The sequence below is a fragment of the Phaseolus vulgaris genome, chromosome 4, assembly GCF_051622355.1.
Source record: "Phaseolus vulgaris cultivar YP4 chromosome 4, ASM5162235v1, whole genome shotgun sequence".
Lineage (NCBI taxonomy): Eukaryota > Viridiplantae > Streptophyta > Magnoliopsida > Fabales > Fabaceae > Phaseolus > Phaseolus vulgaris.
Genome location: NC_143501.1, coordinates 49,263,943 through 49,278,549, shown reverse-complemented (window position 1 = coordinate 49,278,549; position 14,607 = coordinate 49,263,943).

The following is a 14,607-nucleotide window of genomic DNA, read 5'->3' as shown; positions in this document are numbered from 1 at the left end:
CGGTCTTCTTGTTTGGGAGTGCAAAGTTTTATGATTTGTTAATGGACGTGCCACCTTACCTTGGTTGAAATAACATATGAAAGTACTTGTGTGAATTTTTTTAGCGCAATACGGACCCGGAAAAAATTGCAGAAAGTATGGCGAAATTTCACAAGTTTGGGTAAAGATAGTCTTGCTTTGCACAAAATTTCTGAAAAATTCTCCCGAAATAGATTTTTCCTAAAATTCTACGTATGAATCTCGACTGAATTTGGGACAAAACGTGACAAATTTCTGGTCAAACGGATGACTATTCACCTAGGAAAAAAATAAAACAGTTTCACACACAAACGAACCTTCCTTTCGGCCCTGACAGTGATCAATAAAAAACTTACTGTAAACCCTGTGGGACGAATCTGGGGCTCAGATCTCAGCCAAAACTCGATAGACACAATGACCAATGTTTGGTAAAAATTTCATTCCAAAATACCCATGTTGTAAGGCGTAGTAAGTCCCAGACCAAGAGTGAACAAAACTGGTGTTCCGAAAACAGAACGTTGTGGCTTTTCCACCCCGTATATTGTTTTTGTGATTTGTTTATTGACGTGCTTCCTTACCTGGGTGGAAACAGCATATGAAAGTACTTGTGTGAATTTTTTTAGCGTAATACGGACCCGCAAAAAAGTTGCAAAAAGTATGGCGGAATTTCACAAGTTTTGTTAGAGGATAACCTTGGTTTTCACAAAATTTCTGAAAAATTCTCCCGAAATAGTTTTTTTCTAAAATTCCACGTAAGAATCTCGACTGAATTTGGAACAAAACGCGACAAATTTCAGGTCAAACGAATGAGTATTCACCTAGGAAAAAAATAAAACAGTTTCACACACAAATGAACCTTCCTTTCAACCCTGGCAGTGATGAATAAAATATTTACTGCGAATCCTGTGGGACGAATATGGGGCTCAGATCTCAACCAAAATTTGATAGACACAATGACCAATGTCTGGTAAAAATTTCAATCGAAAATACCCAAGGAGTAAGGCGTATTAAGTCCCAGACCGAGAGTGAACAAAATTGGTGTTCCAAAAACAGAACGTCGTGGCTTTTCCACCCTGTATCTTCTTTTTGTGATTTTTTTATGGACGTGCCTCCTTACCTGGGTGGAAACAACATATGAAAGTACTTGTGTGAATTTTTCTAGCACAATACGGACCCGGAAAAAAATTGCAGAAAGTATGACGAAATTTCACAAGTTTTGGTAGCCTTGGTTTGCACAAAATTTATGAAAAATTTTCCCGAAATAGTTTTTGCCTAAAATTCCACGTAAGAATCTCGACTGAATTGGGGAAAAAACGCGACAAATTTCAGGTCAAACGGATGAGTATTCACCTAGGAAAAAAATAAAACAGTTTCACACACAAACGAACCTTCCTTTCAGCCCTGGCAGTGATGAATAAAAAATTTACTGCGAATCCTGTGGGACGAATCTGGGGCTCAGATCTTAGCCAAAAGTTGATAGACACAATGACCAATGTCTGGTAAAAATTTCATACCAAAATACCCAAGGAGTAAGGCGTAGTAAGTCCTAGACCGAGAGTGTACAAAATTGGTTTTCCGAAAACAGACGCCGTGGCTTTTCCACCTGGTATCTTGTTTTTGTGATTTGTTTATGGACGTGCCTCCTTACCTGGGTGGAAACAGCGTATGAAAGTACTTGTGTGAATTTTTTTAGTGCAATACGGACCCAGAAAAAAATTGCAGAGAGTAAGGCGGAATTTCACAAGTTTTGGTGAGGATAGTCTTGGTTTGCACAAAATTTCTGAAAAATTCTTCCAAAATAGTATTTTTCTAAAATTCCACGTAAGAATCGCAACTGAATTTGGGACAAAACGCGACAAATTTAAGGTCAAACGGATGAGTATTCACCCACGAAAGAAATCAAACAGTTTCACACACAAACGAACCTTCCTTTCAGTCCTGGCGTGATGAATAAAAAATTTATTGCGAATCGTGTGGGACTAATTTGGGCTCAGATCTCAGTTATCTAACTCTATTTAACATTATCATAATGCATAAACATAACTAACCTAATTTTAAGGAAAGGATTTTATTTTGAGCCGAAAATTTAGAAGAAGAAGAAAGTGATTTTAAAACTAAAAGTGAGGTATGCTAAAAACCACCCCTAAACTGGTTTTGAAACTCTACTGTTAAAGAGAAACTAACACTACACAATACAATAGAATCGAAAGTAGATGGATCAAGAATGATGGAAGTGGAAGAATAAAAGAAAAAGCATAAACACTAGAAAGAGAAAAGTGGCTTGGAAAAATATGACAGAACCAGATGCTAGGTAATCAATAATTGAGCTGAAGAATGAATAATTAAGCTGAAGAACAACGCTTCCTTTACAGTGAAAACATCATTCTAAAATGAGTGTATTTATAGTTTTGGCATGTGAAGATGAGAGAAGACAAGAACTAGTTTTGAATAACTCCACACCTTCTTCAACTCATTCATTCCAATATTTTGTGTTGTGCTGCATCTATTCTACAGACTACAACATGGGAAACAACAACGTTGCTTCTTTTTACCGTCATAGTGGGAGTCTTCCTTTTCCATGCCATCTTCAACTGGGACGAGATGCTACCATCAACTTGACCACATCTGTGTTTCACAAGTGGGATGATGGATCATATACCACTCAGGAAGAAGTTTCATACATGAAAAAAATATGATATTGGGTTTTCTGTTGTGGTGAAGATTGCAGAATCTGATGGAAAATATGATATAACAGTGGAGGGTCCTGAACGACACCCTGTTTCTGCATTATTATACATGTTCAATGAAGTGAACAGAAGTGGGATTTGGAAGCCAAGCATGTGCCCTCAGTGTGGTAACGTTCGGAGGAACATGTCTTCTTCGCAGTCTGATAGTGAAGAGAGCGATGGCAGGCAGAGAAATGCAGTAAGAATATACAATGCTGATGGAAGGTTCAACGGGCATGCTAATGGTGCCTCCATTAGATGCAGATATTTCAATATTTTTAGTTAAGGGAAAACCCTAACTTATAAGTAGCCGAGTCAAACAACATGTATAATGTTAATTATGAACTTTATGACATTCTGTGTTGAGTTTTTTTTATTGACTCAGTCAAAGGAAATTATTTTTTTGTGACTTTAATTTTACTTTACATATTTGTGGATAAAATGTGAGGAGAAAGTTCCTTAATTTTAGTTATTTTGGATGAACATTTGTATGGTATTATTTGTATCCAGTTCACTGCTTATAGATATGAGTTGGAGGTACCAAATACTATTTTATTTTATTTATATATGAAAAGTCAACATATTGACAACTTGCATAAGTTTACAACTTTATTTCTTTGTCTAAAATTTCAATTTTTACATAACATGATAAAAATATCATTTTTTCATGTTATCAATCACAAATTGTATATTGCAATATGTTGTCAAACTATCATTACTATTTATGTATTATTTTTTACATATATAAAACCTTCATTTCTACTGAAAAATTCTCCCGATATAGTTTTTTCTTGAAGTTCCACGTAAGAATCTCGACTGAATTTGGGACAACACGCGAAAAATTTCAAGCCAAACGGATGAGTATTCACCTCAGAAAAAAATAAAACAGTTTCACACACAAACGAACCTTCCTTTCAGTTCTGGCAGTGATGAATAACAAAATTTATTGCAAATCTTGTGGGACGAATCTGTGGCTCAGATCTCAGCCAAAACTCAATAGACACAATGACCAATGTCTGGTAAAAATTTCAGACCAAAATACCCAAGGAGTAAGGCGTAGTAAGTCCCAGACCGAGAATGAACAAAACTGGTTTTCCGAAAACAAAACGTCCTGGATTTTCTACACTGTATGTTGTTTTTGTGATTTGTTTATGGACGTGCCCCCTTACATGGGTGGAAACAACATATAAAAGTACTTGTGAGATTTTTTTAGCACAATCGGGACCTAGAAAAAAATTGCAGAAAGCATGGCGAAATTTCACAAGTTTTGGTAGATGATAGCCTTGGTTTGCACAAAATTTCTGAAAAAGTCTCCCGAAATAGTTTTTTTCATAAAGTTCAACATCAGAATCTCGACTAAATTTGGACCAAAACAAGACAAATTTCAAGTCAAACGGATGAGTATTCACCTAGGAAAAAAATAAAACAATTTCACACATAAACGAACCTTCCTTTCAGCCCTTGCAATGATGAATAAAAAATTTATTTCGAATCTTGTGGGACGAATTTGGGCCCCAGATCTCAGCCAAAACTAAATAGACACAATGACCAATGTCTGGTAAAAATTTCAGACAAAAATACCCAAGGAGTAAGGTGTAGTAAGTCTCAGACCGAGAGACCGAGAGTGAACAAAACTGGTTTTTCGAAAACAGTACGTTGTGGCTTTTCCACCCCGTATCTTGTTTTTGTAATTTGTTTATGAACGTGCCTCCTTACTTGAGTGGAAACAACATGTGAAATTTCTTGTTTGATTTTTTTTAGCGTAATAGGGACCCAGAAAAAAATTGCAGAAAGTATGGCGGAATTTCACAAGTTTTGGTAGAGGATAACATTGGTTTGCCAAAATTTCTAAAAAATTCTCCCAAAATAGTTTTATCCTAAAATTCCATGTTACAATGTTGACTGAATTTAAGACTAAATGCGACAAATTTCAAGTCAAACGAATGAGTATTCACCGAGGAAAAAAATAAAACAGTTTGACACATAAACGAACATTCCTTTCAACCTTGGCAAAGATGAATAAAAAGTATTATTCCGAATCTTGTGGGATGAATATGGGGCTCAGATCTCACCCAAAACTCAATAGAAACAATGACCAAGGTCTGGTAAAAATTTCATACCAAAATACCCAAGGAGTAAGGCGTAGTAAGTCCCAGATTGAGAGAGGAAAAAACTGGTTTCCCGAAAACAAAACATCCTGGCTTTTCTAACCTGTATGTTGTTTTTGTGATTTTTTTATGGACGTGCCTCCTTACCTGGGGGAAACAACATATGAACGTTCTTGTGTTAATTTTTTTAGCACAACAGGGACCCATGAAAAAATTGCAGAAAGTATGGCGAAATTTCACAAGTTTTGGTAGAACATAGCCTTGGTTTGCACAAAATTTCTGAAAAATTCTCTCGAAATATATTTTTTCCTAAAATTCCAAGTAAGATTCTCGACCGAATTTCGGACAAAACACGACGAATTTCAGGTCATCCAATAAAATAGTTTCACACACAAACGAACCTTCCTTTCAGCCCTGACAATGATGAATAAAATATTTATTGCGAATCCTGTGGTACGAATAAGGGGCTCAGATCTCACCTAAAACTCAATAGAAATATTAACCAAGGTGTGGTAAAAAATTCAGACCAAAATACCCAAGGAGTAAGGAATAGTAAGTCCCAGACCGAGAGAGAAGAAACTGGTTTTTCGAAAACAAAACTTCCTGGCTTTTCTAACCCGTATTTTGTTTTTGTGATTTTTTTATGGACGTGCCTCCTTACCTGGGGGAAACAACATATGAATGTTCTTGTGTGAATTTTTTTAGCGCAATAGGGACCCAGAAAAAAATTGTAGAAAGTATGGCGGAATTTCACAAGTTTTGGTAGAGGATAGCCTTGTTTTGCACAAAATTTCTGAAAAATTCTCCCGAAATAGTTTTTTCCTAAATTTCCACGTAAGTATCTCGACTAAATTTGGGACGAAATGCGACAAATTTAAGGTCAAACTAAGGAGTATTCACCAAGGAAAAAAATAAAACAGTTTCACACACAAATGAACCTTCCTTTCTGCCTTGGCAGTGATGAATAAAAAATTTATTGCGAATCCTGTGGGACGAATTTGGGACTCAGATCTCAGCTAAAACTCAATAAACAGAATGACCAATGTCTGGTAAAAATTTCATACCAAAATACACAAGGAGTAAGGTGTAGTAAGTCCCAGACCGAGACTGAACAAAACTGGTGTTCCGAAAACAGAACGTCGTGGCTTTTCCACCCCGTATCTTGTTTTTGTGATTTGTTTATGGACGTGCGTCCTTACCTGGGTGGAAACAACATATGAAAGTGCTTGTGTGAATTTCTTAGCACAATACGGACCCAGATAAAAAATGCAGAAAGTACGGCGGAATTTCACAAGTTTTGGTAGAGGATAGCCTTGGTTTGCTAAAAATTTCTGAAAAAATATCCCGAAATATTTTTTCCTAAAATTCCACGTAAGAATATCGACTGAATTTCGGACAAAACGCGACAAATTTCAGGTCAAACAGATAAGTATTCACCTAGGAAAAAAATAAAACAGTTTCACACACAAACGAACCTTCCTTTCAGCCCTAGCAGTGATGAATAAAAAATTTATTGCGCATCCTGTGGGATGAATCTAGGGCTCAGATCTCAGCCAAAACTCGATAGACACAATGACCAATTACTGGTAAAAATTTCAGACCAAAATACCCAAGGAGTAGTAAGTCCCAGACCGAGACTGAACAAAACTGGTGTTCCGAAAATAGAACGTCGTGGGTTTTTCACCCCGTATCTTGTTTTTGTGATTTGTTTATGGACGTGCCTCCTTACCTGGGTGAAAACAACATATGACGGTGCTTGGGTGAATTTTCTTAGTGCAATATGGACCCAGAAAAAAATTGCAGAAAGTATGGCGGAATTTCACAAGTTTTGGTAGAGGATAGCTTTGTTTTCAACAAAATTTCTGAAAAATTCTCCCGAAATAGTTTTTTCCTAAAATTCCACGAAAGAATCTTGACTCGATTTGGGACAAAACGCGTCGAATTTCAGGTCAAACGGAGGAGTATTCACCTAGGAAAAAAAAACAGTTTGACACACAAACAAACCTTCCTTTTAGCCCTGGCAGTGATGAATAAAAAATTTATTGCGAATCCTGTGGGATGAATCTGGGGCTCAGATCTCAACCAAAACTCGATAGACACAATAACCAATGTCTGGTAAAAATTTCAGACCAAAATACCCAAGGAGTAAGGCGTAGTAAGTCCCACTCCGAGACTGAACAAAACTGGTGTTTCGAAAACAGAACGTCGTGGCTTTTCCACCCCGTATCGTGTTTTTGTGATTTGTTTATAGACGTTCCTCCTTACATGGATGCAAACTACATATGAAAGTGTTTGTGTGAATTTTCTTAGCGCAATACGGACCAAGAAAAAAATTGCATAAAGTATGGCGGAATTTTACAGGTTTGGGTAGAGGATAGCCTTGGTTTGCACAAAATTTCTGAAAAATTCTCCCGAAATAGTTTTTCCCTAAAATTCCATGTAAGAATCTCGACATAATTTGGGACAAAACGCGACAAATTTCAGGTTAAACGGATGAGTATTCACCTAGGAAACAAATAAAACAGTTTCACACACAAAGAAACCATCCTTTCAGCCCTGGCAGTGATGAATAAAAAATTTATTGCGAATCCTGTGGGACAAATCTGGGGCTCAGATCTTAGCCAAAACTCGATAGACACAACGACCAATTTCTGGTAAAATTTTCAGATCAAAATACCCAAGGAGTAAGGCGTAGTAAGTCCCAGATTGAGACTGAACAAAACTGGTGTTCCGAAAATAGAACGTCGTGGTTTTCCCACCCCGTATCTTGTTTTTGTGATTTGTTTATGGACGTTCCTCCTTACCTGGGTGGGAACAACATATGAAAGTGCTTGTGTGAATTTTCTCAACGCAATACGGACACATAAAAAAATTGCAGAAAGTATGGCGGAATTTCACAAGTTTTGGTAGAGGATATCCTTGGTTTGCACAAAATTTCTGAAAAATGCTCCCGAAATAGTTTTTTCTTAAAATTCACAAAACGCGACAAATTTAAGGTCAAACGGATGAGTATTCAACTAGGAAAAAAATAAAACAGTTTCACACACAAACAAACCTTCCTTTCAGCCCTGGCGATGATGAATAAAAAATTTATTGCGAATGCTGTGAGACAAATCTGGGGCTCAGATCTCAGTCAAAACTTGATAGACACAATGACCAATGTCTGGTAAAAATTTCAGACCAAAATACCCAAGGAGTAAGGCGTAGTAAGTCCCAGACCGAGACTGAACAAAACTGGTGTTATGAAAACAGAACGTCGTGGCCTCTCCACCCCGTATCTTGTTTTTGTGATTTGTTTATTGACGTGCGTCCTTTCCTGGTTGGGAACAACATATGAAAGTGTTTGTGTGAATTTTCTTAGCGCAATACGGACCTAGAAAAAAATTGCAGAAAGTATGGCGAAATTTCACAAGTATTGGTAGAGGATAGCCTTGGTTTGCACAAAATTTTTGAAAAATTCTCCCGAAATAGTTTTTTCCTAAAATTCCACGTAAGAATCTATACTGAATTTGGGACAAAACGCGAGAAATTTCAGGTCAAACGGATGAGTATTCACCTAGGAAAAAATAAAACAGTTTCACACACAAACGAATCATCCTTTTAGCCCTGATAGTGATGAATAAAAAATTTATTGCGAATCCTGTGGGACGAATTTGGGGCTCAGATCTCAGCCAAAACTCGATAGACGCAATGACCAATGTCTGGTAAAAATTTCATACCAAAATACCCAAGGAGTAAGGCGTAGTAAGTCCCAGACCGAGACTGAACAAAACTGGTGTTCCGAAAACAGAACGTCGTGGCTTTTCCACCTCGTATCTTGTTTTTGTGATTTGTTTATGGACGTGACTCCTTACCTGGGTGGAAACAACTTATGAAAGTGCTTGTGTGAATTTTCTTAGCGCGATACGGACCCAAAAAAAAATTGCAGAAAGTATGGCGGAATTTCACAAGTTTTGGTAGACGATAGCCTTGGTTTGCACAAAATTTCTGAAAAATTCTCCCGAAATAGTTTTTTCCTAAAATTCCATGTATGAATCTGGATTGAATTTGGGACAAAACGCGACAAAGATTTGTGTGCTCAATAAAGACATGAGTATGTGGATCGTGACCCTAAATATTTGCTGCATATTTTCAAAGATTTTCTGCACAAATTCAGAGCATAAACAGATGAGTATTCACCTAGGAAAAAAATAAAACAGTTTCACACACAAACGAACCTTCCTTTCTGCCCTGGCAAGTGATGAATAAAAAATTTATTGTGAATCTTGTGGGACAAATCTAGGGCTCAGATCTCAGCAAAAACTCACTAGACAAAATGACCAATGTCTGGTAAATATTTCAGACCAAAATGTCCAAGGAGTGAGGCGTAGTAAGTCCTAGACCGAGACTGAACAAAACTGGTGTTCCGAAAACAGAACATCTTGGTTTGCACACTGACCAAAATAGTTTTTTCCTAAAATTCCACGTAAGAATCTCGACTGAATTTGGGACAAAACACAACAAATTTCAGGTCAAACGGATGAGTACTCACCTAGGAAAAAAAAGAAAACATTTTCACACACAAACGAACCTTCCTTTCAGCCTTGGCGGTGATGAAATTTTTTTTTATTGCGAATCCTGTGGGACGAATCTGGGGCTAAGATCTCAGCCAAAACTCGATAGACACAATGACCAATGTCTGGTAAAAATTTCAGACCAAAATACCCAAGGAGTAAGGCGTAGTAAGTCCCAGACAGAGACTGAACAAAACTGGTGTTCCGAAAACCGAACGTCGTGGCTTTTCCACCCCGTATTTTTTTTTGTGATTTGTTTATGGACGTGCCTCCTTACCTGGGTGGAAACAACATATGAAAGTGTTTGTGTGAATTTTCTTAGCACAATATAGACCCAGAAAAATATTGCAGAAAGTATGGCGGAATTTCACAAATTTTGGTAGAGGTAACCTTGGTTTGCACAAAATTTCTGAAATATTCTCCCGGAATATTTTTTTCCTAAAATTCCACGTAAGAATCTCGACTGAATTCGAGACAAAACGCGACAAATTTCAGGTCAAACGGATGAGTACTCACCTAGGAAAAAAATAAAACAGTTTCACACACAAACAAACCTTCCTTTCAGCCTGGTGTTGATGATTTTTTATTATTATTATGAATCCTGTCGGACGAATCTGAGGCTCAGATCTCAGCCAAAACTCGATACACACAATGACCAATGTTTGGTAAAAATTTCAAACTAAAATACCCAAGGAGTAAGGTGTAGGAAGTCCCAGACCGAGACTTAACAAAACTGGTGTTCCGTAAACATAACGTCGTGGCTTTTCCACCCCGTATCTTGTTTTTGTGATTTGTTTATGGACATGCCTCCTTACATGGGTGCAAAAAACATATGAAAGTGCTTGTGTGAATTTTCTTAGCGCAATACGCTCCCAGAAAAAAATTGCAGAAAGTATGGCGGAATTTCACATGTTTTGGTAGAGGATAACCTTGATTTGCACAAAATTTCTGAAAAATTCTCCCGAAATAGTTTTTTCCTAAAATTCCACGTAAGAATTTCGACTTAATTTGGGAAAAAACGCGACAAAGTTCACGTCAAACGGATGAGTACTCACCTAGGAATAAAAATATAACAGTTTCACACACAAACGAACCTTCCTTTCAGCCATGTGGGTGATGAAAAAAAAATTATTGTGAATCCTGTGGGACGAATCTGGGGCTCAGATCTCATCCACAACTCGATAGACACAATGACCAATGTCTGGTAAAAATTTCAGACCAAAATACCCAAGTCGTAAGGCGTAGTAAGTCCCAGACCGAGACTGAACAAAACTGGTGTTCCGAAAACAGAACGTCGTGGGTTTTCCACCGCGTATCTTGTTTTTGTGGTTTGTTTATGGACGTGCCTCCGTACCTGAATGGAAACAACATATGAAAGTGTTTGTGTGAATTTTCTTAGAGCAATACGGACGCAGAAAAAAACTGCATAAAGTATTGCGGAATTTCACAAGTTTTGGTAGAGGATAGCCTTGGTTTGCACAAAATTTCTGAAAAATTCTCCCGAAATACTTTTTTCCTAAAATTCCACGTAAGAATCTCGACTGAATTTGGGACAAAACGCGACAAATTTCAGGTCAAACGGATGAGTATTCACCTAGGAAAAAAATAAAACAGTTTCACACACAAACGAACCTTCCTTTCAGCCCTGGCAGTGATGACTAAAAAATTTATTGGCAATCATGTGGAACGTATCTGGGGCTCAGATCTCAGCCAAAAGTCAATAGACACAATGACCAATGTCTAGTAAAAATTGCATACCAAAATAAAAAAGGAGTAAGGCGTAGTATGTCCCAGACCGAGACTGAACAAAACTGGTGTTCCGAAAACACAACGTCGTGGGTTTCCCACTCCGTATCTTGTTTTTGTGATTTTTTTATGTACGTGCCTCCTTACCTGGGTGGAAAAAACATATGAAACTGCTTGTGTGAATTTTCTTAGCGCAATACGGACCCAAAAAAAAATTGCAGAAAGTATGGCGGAATTTCACAAGTTTTGGTAGAGGATAGCCTTGGTTTGCACAAAATTTCTAAAACATTCTCCCAAAATAGTTTTTTCCTAAAATTCCACGTAAAAATCTCGACTGAATTGGGGACAAAAGGCGACAAATTTCAGGTCAAACGGATTAGTAATCACCTAGGAAAAAAATAAAACAGTTTCACACAGAAACGAACCTTCCTTTCAGCATTGGATGTGATGAATAAAAAATTTATTACGATTCCTGTGGAACGAATCTGGGGCTCAGATCTCAGCCAAAACTCTATAGACACAATGACCAATGTCTGGTAAAAATTTCAAACCAAAATATCCAACGAGTAAGACGTAGTAAGTCCCCGACCGAGACTGAACAAAACTGGTGTTCCGAAAAATGAACGTCGTGGCTTTTCCACCCTGTATCATGTTTTTGTGATTTTTTTATGGACGTGCCCCCTTACCTGGGTGGAAACAACATATGAAAGTGCTTGTGTGAGTTTAATTAGCGCAATAAGGACCCAGAAAAAAATTGCATAAAGTATGGCAGAATTTCAGAAGTTTTGGTAGAGAATAGCTTTGGTTTGCACTTAATTTCTAAAAAATTCTCCCGAAATAGTTTTTTCCTAAAATTCCCTGTAAGAATCTCGACTGAATTTGGGACAAAACGCAACAAATTTCAGGTAAAACGGATGAGTATTCACCTAGGAAAAAAATAAAAGAGTTTCACAGACAAATGAACATTCCTTTCAGCCCTGGTAGTGATGAATAAAAAATTTATTGCAAATCCTGTGGAACGAATCTTGGGCTCAGATATCAGCCAAAACTCGATGGACACAATGACCAATGTCTGGATAAAATTTCAGACCAAAATACCCAAGGAGTAAGGCGTAGTTAGTCCTAGACCGAGACTGAACAAAACTAGTGTTCTGAAAACAGAACGTCGTGGCTTTTCCACCCCGTATCTTGTTTTTGTGATTTTTTTATGGGCGTGCCTCCTTACCTGGGTGGAAACAACATATGAAAGTGCTTATGTGAATTTTCTAAGCGCAATACGGACCCAGAAAAAAAATGCAGAAAGTATGGCGGAATTTCACAAGTTTTGGTAGAGGATAGCCTTGGTTTGCAGAAAATTATCTTAAAAATTCTCCCGAAATAGTTTTTTCCTAAAATTCAACGTATGAATTTCCGAAAACTAGTGTTCCGAAACTAGCGCAATACGGACCCAAAAAAATATTGTAGAAAGTATGGCGGAATTTCACTAGTTTTGGTAGAGGACAGCCTTGGTTTGGGCAAAAGTTTTGAAAAATTCTCCCGAAATAGTTTTTTCCTAAAATTCGACGTAAGAATCTTGACTGAATTTTGGACAAAACGCGACAAATTTCAGATCAAACGGATGAGTATTCACCTAGGAAAAAAACAGTTTCACACAAAAACAAACCTTCCTTTCAGCCCGGGAATTGATGAATAAAAAATTTATTGCGAATCCTGCGGGACGAATCTGGGTCTCAGATCTCAGCCATAACTCGATAGACACAATGACTAATGTCTGGTAAAAATTTCAGACCACAATACACAAGTAGTAAGGCGTAGCAAGTTCGAGACCCAGAGTAAACAAAACTGGTGATCCGAAAACTTAACGTCGTGGCTTTTCCACCCTGTATCTTCTTTTTGTGATTTGTTTATGGATGTGACTCCTTACCTGGGTGGAAACAACATATGAAACTACTTGTGTGAATTTTTTTTACCGCAATACGGACCCGGAAAAAAATTGCAGAAAGTATGGCAGAATTTCACAAGTTTTGGTAGAGCTCGCCTTGGTTTGCACAAAATTTCTGAAAAATTCTCCCGAAATAGTTTTTTCCTAAAATTCCACGTAAGAATATCGACTGAATTTTGGACAAAACGTGATAAATTTCAGGTCAAATGGAGGAGTATTCACCTAGGAAAAAAATAAAACAGTTTCACACTCAAACGATACTTCCTTTCAGCCCTCGCAGTGATTAATAAAAAATTTATTGCGAATCCTGTGGTACGAATCTGGGGCTCAGATCTCAGCCAAAACTCGATAGACACAATGACCAATGTCTGGTAATAATTTCACACCAAAATACCCAAGGAGTAAGGCGTAGCAAGTCCCAGACCGAGAGTGAACAAAACTGGTGTTCCGATAACAGAACGTTATGGCTTTTCCATCCCGTATATTGTTTTTGTGATTTTTTTATGGATTTGCCTCCTTACCTGGGTGGAAACAACATATGAAAGTACTTCTGTGAAATTTTTTAGAACAATACGTACCCGAAAAAATATTGCAGAAAGTATGGCGGAATTTCAAAAGTTTTGGTAATAGCCTTGGTTTGCACAAAACTTCTGAAATATTCTCCCGAAATAGTTTTTTCCTTAAATTCTACATAAGAATCTCGACTGAATTTGTAACAAAACGCGACAAATTTCAGGTCAAACGGATGAGTATTCACCTAGGAAAAAAAACAGTTTCACATACAAACGAACTTTCCTTTCAGCCCTGGCAGTGATGAATAAAAAATTTATTGTGAATGTTGTGGGACTAATCTGGGGCTCAGATCTCAGCCAAACTTAATAGACACAATGACCAATGTCTGGTAAAAATTTCAGACCAAAATACCCAAGGAGTAAGGCATAGTAAGTCCCAGACCGAGAGTGAACAAAATTGGTGTTCCGAAAACAGAATGTCGTGGCTTTTCCACCCCGTTTTTTGTTTTGTGATTTCTTTATGAACATGCCTCCTTACCTGGGTGGAAACAACACATGAAGGTACTTGTGTTTTAGCGTAATGCGGACCTGGAAAAAAATTGCAGAAAGTATGGCGGAATTTCACAAGTTTTGGTAGAGGATAGCCTTGGTTTGCACAAAATTTCGGAAAAATTCTCCCGAAATAGTTATTTCCTAAAATTCCACGTAAGAATCTTGACTGAATTTTGGAAAAAACGCGACAAATTTCAGGTCAAACGGATGAGTATTCACCTTGGAAAAAAAATAAAACAGTTTCACATACAAACGAACCATCCTTTCAGCCCTGGCAATGTTGAATAAAAAAATTATTGCGAATCCTGTGGGACGAATCTGGGGCTCAGATTTCATCCAAAACTCGATAGACGCAATGACCAATGTCTGGTAAAAATTTCATACCAAAATACCCAAGGAGTAAGGCGTAGTAAGTCCCAGATCGAGACTGAACAAAACTGGTGTTCTGAA